Here is a 14,772-nt window from a genome sequence, read left to right as displayed (position 1 = left end):
GTTGGACTCAATTTTAGGGAGCTTGATTTCAGTAAATCCATTTGCCCGTACATTAGGAATTTGTTTTTCACTCACTCTTACTATATACCGAACTTTATTGGTTTATTTGGTTGTAAGGGAGGGTTATGGGGGTTGGCCCATGATAGGGAGGGGACAATCACCATAGAACAGTCACCAGATCTTATCATCATAACCCTGGGGAGTCAAAGATTAATTTCATTATCAGCCTCAATAACATCCAATACGAAGTTATTGATCTTTCTTACAATCTTGAGAAACAAGAGAGAGGGAGGAAAATAGGCTCAGCCGATACTTAGTATTATTTCATAAATAAAATTAATTTTGAAAATTTAACTTTTTTCTTTCTTTTAAATATACATCATTGTCTGGGCTAATAATTTGTACAGCTAATCAAATCAATTTATGTATAAAAGCGGAAAAATATAACTACTCTATAGTTACAAAGTAGGCAAACATGTTTATACAATATCCTTGGCAGTCGATATGGTCTAGAACACACCAGACAATATGCAGTAAAATAGCCCACAATATTATGAGACAATGTTATGAGACTACCTTTTTTAGAGTATACCTAGTAAAATACCTCTTATGTTTCAGATTTTAATATTGCCTCAGAATTGATCAAAAAGTGGATTGGTACTTAAGGAGAAACTTGAGATTATTAGTTCCGACCTTTTTTTAATTGGGTTTAACTTGTTTATTCTATCAGAGATCTACGCGTAAATTATAGAAGACTAAGTGTAAGAGAAAGGTGAACAAAAATGCTATATAAAGGGGGGCCTTCCCTCAGGTCTAGCCTGGTTGTAATGAAAAAACAATCGCTAGCGTTCTACGAAAAAAAAACTAAAAAATAAAATTTTCTGTTAATTTACATAAGTGAATCTCCTTGTTTTCAATTAGTAATACCTGGTCAAATGCAAGTAATATGTATGGAATACTTTAATATAATACACCGTGGTTTCTATCGAATTCTAATCACGGATTAAGCATATAGTAGGGAGTAGTGAGAATGACTAGTTTGGGTAGTAGCTTTGGAATAGTGAAAAATGTAAATTGAAAATTATTTTCTGTGATCAGCTACCTCCATCAAATCTGTAAAGATATCACTGAGAAGATATGTGAATAAATTCGTCTACCACTGAAAATGTATAAAATGTTATAATAATACATACATATATCAGTATAACTAAATATATTTTGCAAAAGTTACTATATTCTAAAACACTTCTTAAATGAGTAGACTGTATTATATTCATGTAGTTCGACACCTTATTTTGTAAATCTGAGGCTTTAAAGGTTAATAAAAGCATTGTTCTCTACTTTTCCCTCCACTGCTATCGAACACCGTCATGCAGTTTTTTGCATTATTATATAAAAATAAAATCACATATTTTTTAGTTAGTTTTTTTTTATCAAATCTGTTGAGGCTTACAATTCGGATGAAGAGGAATGTTCTTCAGGGATTTCATTACTTAGTTCTTTCAGTACCGTAGCAATACCGGAACCACTGTCAAGGAGGTTGTTTTTTAAGAATCCCTGGACTGTAATTCCGGTATTACTACTGCCGGAAGCCAACTCTCTCGGGTGTTCTTCATTCGCTTTATTTCTGTCAATGTTTAAAAAAAAATGATTTAACATTCTTAAATAATATTATTACTATCCTCTAATAGTAGTTTACCCAACGAATGCGTAAAGATAGTGTTAACGACAAAGGTAGAAAATTAAAGGAAAGATAAAGGTACGAGCCTTGGCGAGTAAAAAAAAAAACTTAAAAACTTCTACGAGTGTCGTTAACACTATTTACGCGAGTTGCGTACACTACTTTACCTACCACAGTGTTTTAATTACTAAAAGTCACTACTCATAACTTCTAAACAGGTTGTGTTTTCGTTTATAGCCTCTCATTACCAATGACAGTAATGCAACGAAACATGTATCAAACACCATTTCCACTAACCAACAATAAATTTGGCCTGAACAGCTGATTAATTAAAGTTTGAATCATTACTATTTTACTTCTTCTCTCTCAATCCTTGAACGTCATTAGTCCGTTACCCGTGTTGTTATGAGAAAAACTATGCTGTTATGAAAGTAAACAAAGCTGTTATGTGAAACTTTTCAATCCTAAGAACTAAACTGAAATGGCTACTTTTTAAAACGATTGTAGGTCAAACAGTTTCCAATTCAACAAGTTCTAACATTACCTTTTATCAAGATGTTAATTTGTACCTACGTATTTCAATATACTCTGATACCACGCTACACAGTCTGTACTGTACATTGTCTGTAATTTATAATTCTGTTATTGTTATGGCTAATTTTAATAATTTTTAAGTGTCTGGTAAAGTGATTTATGATACGTCAATGCACTTAAACTAATAAATAGTTTTTACCAAATCTTTAAATCTTATATTCCCTATCTAAAATCAAACGATCTTATCCTTTCCACATGAACTACTTGTTATGATTAATAACTAAGAGAATTTTCTTCCTAAGAAACGGATATAATTTACAAAGCGTCATCCTACACTGGTTTGGAGCTTAGACAGAAAGAAGAAAATTACGTGGTTAAGAATAAAATGTGGGTAAAATGTTTATCGTAATTTAACTTCCCCATGTGGACGATTTAATTTATAATCGTAATTTGCTTATTACCATTAGCTTCAAGAAACAGTGAGTGAAAACAGCAATAACAGTTTTCATTCATAGCTTTCAATAAATGAAGTTAACTATCGCACGATATTAGTTTTTCAATAATGCATATTGTAAGTAGGGAAAGTATGGAATAAAGTAAAAACTTAAATAGCCTACGCCTTCTGTTTGCTTTATAAATGTAAAATTTCATGTAGGTTCTAGTAATGTATTGTATGTATCGCCATTTTGCCTCTAGGGTTCAATAAATAAATAAATATGAATTGCATTAAATTTGTTACAAAAGTAGGGTTAACCGTCTACTTTTTGTGAAAAACTATGTTTATTTGAAACCGTTTACGTTAAGATGAAATTATAAAAATATTATTTAAATTTAAGCGATATAACATCCTAATCCAAGAGAGAATCAAAATAATTTGCTATATTCTGTGTTATACAGGGTGGGGCAGGGAAATATCCCTACTTTTAAGATGGTACTGTGAGTAGTGGGGGTGTGCTGGAGGAATGGGGTTAGGCTCAAATGAAGCTTTTGTTTTGGGAATTTCTAAAAATATCACTATCAGTAGTAGATATGGCTTGTTCGAGTGACCAATGTGCTTTTGCACTCGAGATGTTGCACTCTAACATTTTTGGTTGTCTTTTAATTTACCTTTAAAATTAGGGATACTTCCCTGCCTCACCCTGTATTAATAAATGATATGATCAATATCTAGTATAGGAAATTTATTTTGTAGGTAGGGTTGTAAAAGTGGGATAACGGGAAGGATCAGCAGGATATGTAGTGTTTACAGTCGTAAAGTGGCAGGTCTATTTCCTCTCTGATATTTCAATTCACCCTGAAGAGGTTTTGTGATAGGTTCCATATAAGGGGGTTGCTCTATAGCATACACCTTACCCTTACTGAACCTTTATGATATATTTAAAACATTTTTAGCACATTATACATGTCGTAAAATTGTGACATCTTACTTAATTTTATAACATTTAAATGTTTAACATGTACATGAAAATATATTTGTAATTTATTTTTTACTAGGTCTGAATGTTAGTTTTTATCATTTGTAAATATAAACCAAAAGAAAATGGTGAGCAGTTGAAGTTTTTTTTTTAACAATTGAGTTTTAATTTCTGCTGAAAATCTAGTGAAAATTTGATGCAGCTCAACAATGTAGGACGACTGAGATAGAAAATGAATGGTTTTAAAACGGTTTAATATTTTGCGTAAAACCTTAATAGTTGATACCTACAGTATTTCTATAAATAATGAAGGTTACTCTCTTTACTAATAACGACAATTTTACTAATGTATATAAGATCAGCTAAGTGTTAAAGAGCTATAACCTTTCAAAAAGGTCACAGTATACAATTGATATTCAACAGAATAAAAGTGAAATAAAACGCATTGTCGTCATAATATCTTTTTTAAATGTAATCACATAAAACTTAAAACATATAGGACAAAATCATGACCTTTTATAGCTTAGATCATATTTGTATTTTTTAAACCTCTGTTTTAACTGTTTTAAAAGCTACATTTTAAATGTTTTACTGACAATTGTAATGTATAACATAATTAGATGGGATGTAACTACGTTTATATTGTTCGAGTGCAACAAATATAATGTATCTATTTAACATCCTTTCCTCTTGAGTGCATTTAAAAGTTCCATCGAGAAAGAGTAAGTACTCGATCCTTTGAAGTACACAAAAATTACCGTGATCATAAATCACGTTACGGTTTTCTTTTTTTTGTGTTTTGAACCCTATTTTATATGCATACAGTATTTTGGAATTGTAAAAATATTTATGCACGTACTCTTGTTGTAAACACAGGTTATCTGTAAACACGGTGCTTTTGTAGGGTCTGCAAAGGTATACTCGTATAGGCTACACTACGACCCTCATACATATTCAAAGTAAATAATTTATTTATGGAAAATAAAAAAATATTACTACGTGTGCTTTTTTAATTGTATTATTAAATACCTAATTGTTATGAGAATTAATTCAAGAAGTGTTAATAACTACTGCTTTTAATCAAGGATGTTTAAGTACAATTTTTAATTAATCACTAATCAATCGCTTGCGACTCATTACATCACCACAACATGTTTTCAGACATCAGTACATGTTTTCTGAGTGCAATTGGATCCATTCAAAAAGGGTCCTATTTAGTCCTGAATTTTCACCGACGCACCATGAAATAAATTAAATTTAGATAAACATTTTTTTAAGTGTAATTTATTACATTAAAATGCAATGTGTTTCTTTAAACTTAACTAGTTAACCGCCCATGCTCCGCCACGGGAATATTGTCAGCAATAAAAGAAATAATAATTAACAAATACTGTTTATCTTTGTATTTTATTTAGGGGTTGTTTAATTTTTTACATGAAATAGAACTGATAGTTTGCCTGTATAGACTATTTTATGTTAATCAAACCGATATATTATTTTAGCCAAATTAATGTTTTATATTCATTCGAGTTTCATTTGAAAAATAAATAGTATACGAACTGGGCAATGCTGATAACCTAATAAGCAGCTATTTATGCTATTTAGATAATTTGCTCAAGTATATTCCTATATTAGACGTTTTTTGCATTACATTTGTTGTATGGAATAAAGATAGTCACTTAGCCTACATGTAAATCAAGCATCAGCAGTTGGTCGCATTTCACGAATCTTTGACCCATACTGTGAGTAAAAGCTGTGTTTACGTCGTATATATAAAGTTGGGCATACTTTGTTCAATGTAAGAGGGTATTAACGGTCCAATTTGATGGAAAAGGAGTCGTGGATTTTAAAACTATGTAGACTACCATTACCAGAAAGATGTTGATTCAAGTGAGACTTAGAACTGGCCATTTCAAATGCAGATTTGTATTATATTTTACTCAAATAGTTTTTTGTCTCTTTTGACCCTTAATACTTTTTTTATAGTCGCTGTTGATAAGATTTTCCATAAACTCAAAATGTTGATAAGGAGTTCATCTTACCTTCCCCTTGTGACAACATAAGGAAAAAATATTTGTGTCCCAGTCAGTCTGTTCTGACTCAAAATTCATAGATTTGCAGTACTGACAAATCCAATCTAACGACCCCAATTTTAAAAAATGGCATTTTTTAGAAGGGACTTCCAGAGCACATTTAACACCATCACTGCTCTTTACCTTTTTAGTTCGATGGTTCTCTACATGTTTTTTTGTTCTGTAGTATGTCTCTTTACGCCCGGTTAATGATTACATTTTCTTTTTCTTTTTGTACTTTTCACATCCTGGGGTTAATAATAAAGTTTTATAACGCTATAATGACCAGAGTCAACATTGCTATTAAACATCAAGTCAGATACTTCTTCGCCAGATCCGAAATCGTAAGTCACAGTTTCTTAAGCAACTTCCCTGTGTAGGCCTACTCGAAAAAATATAGTTAGGGTATAGTTCACTGATAAATTGTAGTTCCAAATATCCCAGCGTACTCGCCATCTCGAGAAGGTAAAATTTGGACGTCGAACACTGATCATGAGTAAGATTAATCACTTACGATAAAATGTTTGTATGTTTACCAATCATTAGCAATTATCTGTACAACTTGCAAGCGGATTTCCCTATGATTGTTCTGGTGGCTATAGAGAATAAATTATATTGACCAAAACAATAAGTTTCCGTCCCCTACTATGGGTATTATTTCACATTCCATACTCAAACTTAAACTTACCACTTTCCTTCAGATCACTTTGCAGGAAAACTAAAACATTTTTGTGTCCCAGTTAGTCTGTTCTGACTCGAAATTCATAGATTTGAAGTACTGTAGTGACAAATCCAATCTAACGACCCCAATTCAAAAGATATTTTTTTTAGGGACTTCCAGTGCACATTTAACACCAACACTGCTCTTTACCTTTTTATTTCGATGGTTCTCTACATTTTTTTCATTCGGTATGTCTCTTTACGCCCGGTTAATGATTACCTTTTCTTTTTCTTTTTGTACTTTTCACACCCTGGGGTTAATGATAAAGTTTTATAACGCTATAATGACCCGAGTCAACATTGCCATTAAACATCAAGTCACATACTTCTTCGCCAGAACCGAATGGTAAGTCACAGTTTCTCAATCAACTTCCCTGTGTACTCGAAAAAAAGTTCACTGATGTATTGTAGTTCCACGTATCCCAGCGTACTCGCCATCTCGAGAAGGTAAAGTTTGGTAGGCCTACCACTGAACGTCTAACACTGATCTTGAGTAAGATTCGTCACCTTTCCCACTCATTAGCAATTATATGTACAACTTGCAAGCGGATTTTCCCATGATTATTCTGGTGGCCGTAGAGAATAAATTATATTGATCAAAACAATAAGTTTCCGTTCCCTACTATGGCTATTATTTCACATTCCATACTCAAACTTAAACTCAATTACCACTTTCCTTCAGATCACTTTGCAGGAAAACTAAAACATTTCAAAAATAAGTTAACAAATACACATTCCTTGATCAAAATCGTGTGTTTATAAACAAAAACTCCAAGTTTAATAATTGCATACTAAAAGTGAGGTTATAAAAATAATAACAAATGTCTGACAAACATTAAACAGCTGACGAATAATTTATAAACTGTGTATTATATTCTTCAATAAGAATTTTATTGACTCGACCTTTAAAGGGCTGTAGGCCCTTAGAAAAAACGTAAATTCTAAGGAAGTTCGGCAAATCTACACACTATCCCCTTTAATTTGAGACATAAATCTTGTAGATCGGTCCAGTAATTACTGAGAAAACAGTGTTACAATTGTGTATTAAATATATAGATAACTTCTTGATCAGCATTGTACGTGTTATTAAATTTACGGAAAGTAAATAAAGATACGTCTTATAACACTTAAAACATATATTTACGCTTATACTGTTATTCACAAGACGGTAAATATACAAAAGATGGTAAGTGGTGATCGATTTTGATTGGACACTCCAATCATCATCAGACCCAATAGGCGAATCTGAATGGTAAATGTTTTTATACTTGTTGAACATACCACTTGAAAATAACTAATTTGATCTAGCGAGTTATCTAAACGTAAAGCTACTAATATCCCAATGATTGAATGCATAACGGAATAACTCTGCCAGGCAGGAGCACCGTTGTACGGCCCCAATGATTGATAAGTCAGCAAATATTAGTAGTCGGAAGTAGTCCATTAGTAGCCCCAGCTGATGTTGAACCACGCCTCGCTGCCGTGACTAGTAGGGTTGCTGCTACCATCTACCCTCCGAAATCTGAGAGGTAAGCGTCAATACTTTTACGCGATTTCTCCCTTGTTTGCAAACCAAAATTACCAAGAGGAGTTGTAAGTGGTGAGGGTATCTGCCCTGTTTACTGAAGATCCAAAGATCGATTTGAAAATATATATTACCTATGACCGTTTATTAAAGTAGCCGTTTCAGTACAGTTATTAGAATTGAAAAGTATCTCATAACATCATTGTTTACTTTCATAACAGCATAGTTTTACTCATAACAACACGGGTAACGGACCAATGAGGTTCAAGGATTAAGAGAAGAGGATTAAGAGTAAAATTGTAATTATTCGAAATTCAACTAATCAGCTGTTCAGGCCAATTTAATTGTTGATTGGTGCAATTAGTGTTTGATACAAGGTTTCGTTGCATCACTAGTGGTAATGAGAGGTTATAAACGAAAACATAACCTCTTTTAGAAGTTATGAGTAGCGATTTTTAGTAATTAAAACAATGTCGTAGGTAGAGTATGCAACTCGCGTAAATAATGTTAACGACACTCGTAGAAGTTTTTAAGGCACTCGCCAAGGCTCGTACCTTAAATTTTCTACTCGTGTCGTTAACATTATCTTACGCAATCGTTGCGTAAACTACTATAAAATACTGGAAGATCTTCTTGTAATAGATTAAATATGACAAACTGTTCTATTATCTAGACAAAATTGTCTCTACGCTCAAAGACAAGAATTAATGAATGGTAAGATTATAAAATTTAGGCCTAACCAGAGTTGTGGATGAATTTTGAACTAACATAATATGGGATAGCACTCCAAAAATGAAATATAATTCTAAAATAAAAAAATAATACTATTGAAAGTATTTGAATACTTATTTGCAACGATGTATACATGTGGATTGTGAGACTACGGTATGAAATGTATTGTGTTTAAAATACTGTATGCGGTGTCATGTCCGCTAATTGAGCAAGGAAAACGAATATTTTTCAACAAATCATATTCTTTCTAAATACATCTTTTTATCAAACAAATATTATAGATTAAAACAACAAAAATGTAATGATACAATACAATCAAATACATTATCTAATTAATTCTTATCCTGTCATTACAAGCATTTTAAATTTGTTCAACCTTTTCTTTACTGTCCATTTACTGCTTATAATGGGCATGACTCCCTATCGAAAATCAGCAAGCCTATCTCTTACCGGGTGTCCCATAATACTCCTTCCCCTGGTCTATTTTTGAAAGGCTGTATATATTCAAACAAGCTTCGATACACGTTACAGGGTAATGTATAGTACTTTTAGGTGGTATTTTGAAATTTAACCCCCCCACAACCAAATAGGGGATTCTGGGGGGTTAAAATGTTTAAATAGCACCCCTATCAAGTAGCACATCATATTAAAAAAGTTTAAAAGTGGAAATTAATGACACAAACCCGACTTTGATACTACGAATTTTAAAAGTTATGGGAAGATATGTTGGACGTTATTTAAGTAGAACCATGGATAGAATATACTGGAACTTTACATTCAACCACTTTTAATTTTTCGTGTCTGTAAATTTTCAAATAACCTTCGGTACACGTGACTAGGGTGATGTAACGCACTTTTTAACATGATTTGGAACTTCGTTGACGATTCCCAAATAGGGGTTGCTGGTGGGGGTTTTGATTTTTATATATCAACCCTATTACAATAGTCTCTTTCGGAATGACGCCTTAATATTAGGCTTTAAGGGGTAATATTAAAAACGGTAGTATTAGGGGTTTATCATGATCCTACTTTTATTGTTCTACCATAGAGACAGGATATTAGACATATTTCTAGATGTAATTGTACCAACATTGTGTTCATCTATGAAACATAAAAAAACTGTTTCCATCAGCATTGTTGTTCTCGGGCAAAGTCGTGGTGATTTAAACAGCTGATTGTACCCAATTTAGTTCCCACTAGCTGAGTGCCCGTTCTACGCACGGGGATCTTATAGTATTCAGTAGAAACCTTATTATATAAAGAACAACAGTTGGTTTGCATATTTTCAGACGTGCTGGCAAAACTATTATATCTAAACCTAATATTATGACATATAAAGAAAAGGCAAAACATGTATAAAAACTTTGGTGACAGTTTGAACCAAACAATCTCATCCAAACAGCTTTTTGTTATTTAGAATATGACATATTCTCTAAACGATATTTGGTATATGTAGTTAATATTACTGTAGAAGGAAATGTGAACAAAATCACACAATGTTGTGTTTTTTAAAGTTTTTAATTTGATTTCCTAAGTAGGTACCTAGGCCATGTATTCTAGGGAAAAGTACCGGTATCAAGGATCGTCGTCGAATAGGTTGTTATGAATAATTGGGTAGGCCTATGTACCCAAGATACAGTCTTATTGGCCTATTGGCTGTATGGTCCAGCGATTGTAGCACATAGGGGTCAGTATGTCCCCAAAACAGCAGGTCTGCAATTTTGGCCTGCTGGTGTGTTGGTGAGAGAATTCTTGCCAAGTAAAGGATCCCGGAGCCAAAAAAGCCAAAATAGATCTTTTTTAGGCCGCACCATATACAAGACACTGCAAACATAGACCCATCCATTGTCGTTGGTGATTTTAGGCTTGGTAGTAAACTTAGTGTGCCTGAAAAAACAGTTACAAGCCTAACGGAAGTGAAAATTGTATCACTCAACGTTCAATGTCTTAGAAATAAATGTGACCTCATATCTGTCTTTATTGATGAGGTAAGTTGCGATTTTTTGTGTATTGCTGAACATTGGTTAGAGGACAGTGAACATGATTTTTATAGGACTATGAATAACCTAACACTTGTAAATATCTACTGCCGTAAAACTCATAAAAACGGTGGCACTGCTATCTATGCATCTAACATTTTCAGGCCTAACTGTAAACCAATAGACTTAAGTGATTTTTGTGAAGAACTTGTTTTTGAAGCCACGGCTATAGAAATATTAAGTACTAAGACAATATTGTTGTCAGTCTACAGATCTCCTGCCAGTGACTTTAAAGTTTTCCTTTCCCAACTTGAACTGTGCCTCGATCACATATCTAAATCTGACAAAAACAGCATAGTTATCTGTGGGGATTTTAATGTGCACTTGGAGAAACCCTCACCCGAGGAGTTTGCCTTTGTGAATCTTCTTCGCAGCTTTGGACTTTACATTCCCACGAGGCTTCCAACACGAGGGGAGGCTTGTCTGGATGCTGTAGCAACCAATTACAACTCTTGGGACATTGAGGCGGAGGTGGTAAGGCCTCATATTGCTGACCACGACGGTGCGGTGGTACTCACAGTCAAGACTACTAAGGTAAGCCCTTCCTCCTCATGGATAGACAAATACTCTGTTGTTAAGCGAACAATAAACATGGATCTGCTTCCCTTGCTTAGGAGTGAATTATCTGCTATAAACTGGAACTTCCTGAAAGCAATTTCTGACCCTAAACTTGCTTTTGCAGCTTTTACTGAGACTTTTTGTGATCAATTTAACGTTGTATATCCACCTAAAATTAGTCGGCCCAAGCCAATGTCTAGTTCTCCCGGTAAAAACCACAAAGGCACCAAAGGTTCAAAGGATTGGTACACCCCTGACCTGGGTAGGCTACGACAGCTCATGCTACTTGTTCATGATCATTTTAAGGGCGCAACAGATGACAATATCAGGCAGAGATATTACTTACTTTACTGTAGAATTAAGTGTGACTATGGTGTTAAGGTCAGGGATGCAAAGAGGAAGTTTAATGCAGATAAAATCCTCAACGCTCCCAACCCTTGCAAGGCTGCATGGGGCATTGTGAATGATTGCAGGTCTCCTTGTCCTGGCCCTGAAGTTCTGGCCACCCCTGATGATTTCAACACATATTTTCTAAATGTAGCAGATGAACTCATCACAAATATACCCGTGTTGCAGACAGACCCCCTGGATTCGGTTAAGGATCTCACCCAAACACACAACTTTAACTGCTGGACGAAGGTGAGTGTCAATGAAATTATCTCTACCGTTAAGAAATTCAAAGCCTCGGCAAGTCAAGATGTAAATGGAGTGTCAACTAATATCTTAAAATCTGTAATAGACTTAATTGCACCACCCCTCACAGATCTGATCAATCTTTGCCTAGCTAAGGGTATGTTTCCTGATAATTTAAAAATAGCCCGGACGATACCCATCTACAATAAAGGGGACCCTTCACTCCTGTCCAACTTCAGACCGATATCTATCCTCCCATCTTTCTCCAAGGTGATAGAGACCGTTATGAAGAAACAACTCATAGCCTACTTGGAAGGTAATGCCATTCTGACGGAAGCCCAACACGGATTCAGAGGTAAACACTCGACCACTTCTGCACTTTTAAGCCTTGTTGACGTTATTTCCAGTGCTTTTGAGGAGGGTGAGTCTATCCTGCTGAGTTTGTGCGACTTGAGCAAGGCATTCGATGTCGTAAACCACAAAATCCTTCTTGCTAAACTGAGTAGGTATGGGGTGGGTGGCGCAGTCCTTGGCTCACTGACTGAATACCTGAGTGACCGCAAGCAGTATGTTACTCTGAGAGGTGCCTCTTCCAGCGTTGGCAGCATACCTCACGGCGTGCCGCAGGGCTCGGTGCTGGGGCCAGTGCTCTTCACTATCATGATCAATGACCTCTCACTTAACAACCGTACTCTACTGTTTGCTGATGATACTACTCTGTTCTCTAGAGGGAAAGACCTAGAGGATCTCCGTGGAGAAGCTACTGTCCTACTGGAAGAAGCGAAGAGCTGGTTTGCCGTCAATAGGCTCAAGGTGAATGAGGACAAGACACAGACCATCCTGTGTACCCTCAAACCTGTTGTGGAAGATGAGGCTGTAAAACTCCTGGGCTTCTGGCTTGACCCCAGGTTAAATTGGAAGCATCACATAGACAAGGTATGTGTTAGGCTATCTAGAGTTACTTACCTACTAAGAAGACTTCGTCCTACTTTAAGTCAACCCTCTCTGCTGATGGTCTATCACGCCCTCTTCCACAGCCATGTGTCGTACGGCCTTGTCCTATGGGGCCATTCTACAGCAGCCCATGACATCCTACTGCTCCAGAAGAAAGCCATGAGGATAGTGTCATCTGCTGGCTACAAGCAGCACTGCCGCCCTATATTCATCCGGCATAGGGTGCTCACTGTATTCAGCCAGTATATCCTCGACATCCTTGTACTACTCAAAGACAAGGTGGGACTCTTTGGCAGGAGGGAGGAGGTCCACACCCACAATACCCGCAGAGCCCCAGACCTTGACATGCCTCGGTGCCGACTTGCACAGACAATGAGGAGTTACCCGCGTTCGGCAATTAGGGTATTCAACACCTTGCCTAAACGAGTGCGTGACATGGACCTGCCAGACTTTAAGAGGGAGATACGTGAGGGACTGCTGAATAGGCCATTGTACGCCTTGCATGAGTTGGAGAGTGAACCCCTTTTTTTAACGTGACACGTCCGCCACAAAAGTAGAAGTAAAGTATATGTAGATATTTTTTAATGGTTTTATAGTGTTTATATGTAAATAGTAACATGACGCAATCTATCCGACATGTCGGTCAACGATGTAGAAGACAAGTATTTCAAGTAAGTAAGTATTTCAGTAGAAACCGAAAGTAACACATTGGAAAAGCGAGTTTAGCATCTTCCGTAAACCTCTGTTACAATCACCCACTGCAGTTATGATTTTTCACTTTACGCTTTACACAACCGCCATTGAAACGCCGTCAATTTAATAAACGTAAGTTTCCCAGCCCTATACATCACTGTTTCAAGGTCTTTTTCCCGGTTATCAAAGCTTCAGAGCAATTTTATACACATAGAATCTCTATTTCATTTTACACATTATTGAACTTGCGATTAATGAAATCCTTTATGTAAGGAAAATAGTTTTTAATCTCACTTGGTTTTGGATTTTGCTTTCAAAATGTGATCGGAAATGTTTGCGGTATTTGTAAACAACCTTTAATGTAAACATATCAGTGACAGCTAGAAAAAATAATCTTGATCTGAACAGCTGTTCGTTATTTCATTGATGATTAAGAGATGAACATTGGACATTGGGAGAAAACTTGACAAAAATCACACGAAGTCGGGTTTTTAAACGTCCGTCGTTTTATATAAAAAGTAGTGACGCCATATTTTAATGGCTAAAGACAATCTCGCCAATTCAGTGAATACATTAAAATTATTTGGATCTTGATAGGTACTCTAGTTTTTCAGGAGAAGGCCGCGTAAAATGGCTCTTGGGCCGTAACAGACACAAAGACAGACAGAAATTTAGATGAGACTTGTTTCGGTTTGTTTAATGTATAAAACGTAAAAATAACCTAAAAGCTTATGATTCTGAGCAATGTACAGACAAAACTCTAATTTTATTTATATAGATTTACATAGATATTAAGTGTTATATTTGCATAAATATTTAGTTGACATCTGCACCCGCAAACATTTCCAACACGAATCATACTTGTAAACCACTCACTATTTCCAGTCACTGAAAAACTAAGTGTTTCAAACTGCTTATTCCATAGCTCTGGATAATCACTGACTTGATAGTTTGTTAGTAAATTACTAACAAACTATCAAGTCAGTGATTTAATCACTGAATTAATCACTGACTTAAATTAAAAGGTTTATTTAAAAATGTGTTTCAAATCTTATTCATATTACATAGAGAAAATCTGCGAAACGCTGTTCCGATCAGTGGTGCAAAATCATCTGACGGTATTTAGGTCGTGTAATGTACTGTCTTTTTAATGAACATATTCTATGATTGTTTGTTTACTTTTACATCGCAATTTGTGTACCATCATAACAACCCA

General features: G+C 35.1%; 1 protein-coding gene and 1 long non-coding RNA gene across 2 annotated transcripts in view; both read left to right on the top strand.

Annotated features, from left to right (window-relative positions):
- The window catches only part of LOC128989016 (uncharacterized), a 182,784-nt gene that overhangs the window by 122,610 nt on the left and 45,402 nt on the right, over nucleotides 1–14,772 (top strand). The window lies entirely within an intron of this gene.
- On the top strand, nucleotides 11,072–12,852 carry LOC128990619 (uncharacterized). Its single transcript, XR_008490547.1, has 3 exons — nucleotides 11,072–11,252; nucleotides 11,853–11,915; nucleotides 12,638–12,852. It is a non-coding gene; the product is annotated as an uncharacterized LOC128990619 (long non-coding RNA).

Source organism: Macrosteles quadrilineatus, unplaced genomic scaffold (genome assembly GCF_028750875.1).
Source record: "Macrosteles quadrilineatus isolate MER2022 unplaced genomic scaffold, UCM_ALF_1.0 Scaffold_3__2_contigs__length_128488019, whole genome shotgun sequence".
Classification (NCBI taxonomy): domain Eukaryota; kingdom Metazoa; phylum Arthropoda; class Insecta; order Hemiptera; family Cicadellidae; genus Macrosteles; species Macrosteles quadrilineatus.
Note: the sequence above shows the minus strand (reverse complement) of the source record. Positions and strands in the feature narration are given on the sequence as shown.